The sequence below is a fragment of the Pongo abelii genome, chromosome 18 (assembly GCF_028885655.2).
Source record: "Pongo abelii isolate AG06213 chromosome 18, NHGRI_mPonAbe1-v2.0_pri, whole genome shotgun sequence".
Lineage (NCBI taxonomy): Eukaryota > Metazoa > Chordata > Mammalia > Primates > Hominidae > Pongo > Pongo abelii.
Genome location: NC_072003.2, coordinates 85,766,213 through 85,767,219, shown reverse-complemented (window position 1 = coordinate 85,767,219; position 1,007 = coordinate 85,766,213).

Sequence of the window (1,007 nt, the reverse complement as noted above, 5' to 3'; positions counted from 1 at the left end):
ATTTTGCCTGTGGCACACCAGTAACACTTGCCACAAGTAGACAGGTAATTTTCAGGAGTAAATGTCACAGGGCCACATGACGTGAGACCAGATGCAGATGCCCACTGGAGCTCCAGGTCTGGCTCTTGTTGCAAAAAGGAAATTAGCAAGTGTCAGCTGTTGCAGACCCATCAGCACATACCTGTGGCTTGCTCTCATCCACAGGAGAGGCTGTGCCAGGAAAAGAGGAAGGCACTCTATAAGTCATTGTGATTTAACACATCACCTGGGGATCGTGGCACCTACACCAGTGGCCCTCTACCCATGGGGCTGCCCCTTTTAGGACCCTGGTGAAGGAAAATGGTCTTTCCTTGAGCAAATTGTTTCTCCAGACAATTGCACTTCCTCCAACGCTGGGCTTTCCCTCGGCGTTCGGCTCCCAATATGTGAAACCTGAAGAAATGAGTTCTGTTGTTCCAGGCTTCAGGCATGAGAATGACAAGTCTGGGCCCCAGTGCCCGTGCTGAACAGTGGGGTGTTGTCAGCACTGCTGGGGGCACTGTTCATGTACCTCCATGCTGAGGTCTGGGCTGGAGATGCTGTTGCCATGATGACCGTAATAAGGAAGGCATCAACAAGGCTCACAGGGGAGCTCCCCCGCCTCCCCACCAAGCTCGGATGGTGGCAGACGGTGCTGCTACAACCTTGTCAAACTGTGTGGCAGCACCTACCAAGGCTAAATGGGCACAGATTCTGCACCCCAGCAATTCCACTCCCCAGTGTGCACCCAACACACATGCCTACATATGTTCATTGAAAGTCACACACTAGAACGTTCAGAGCAGCTCTGCTTGCTCACAACCCCAGCATTCAAAATAAACCAAACACCATTCACAGCAGAGCAGATAAATCATATGTTCATGCAAACGGATTGCGTTAGCATGAAGAACAAATGGTCTACACCTGCGTGCAATGGGAATGAGTCCCTTAAACATCAGGTTGCAGGAAAGAAGCCAGACACAAGAGAT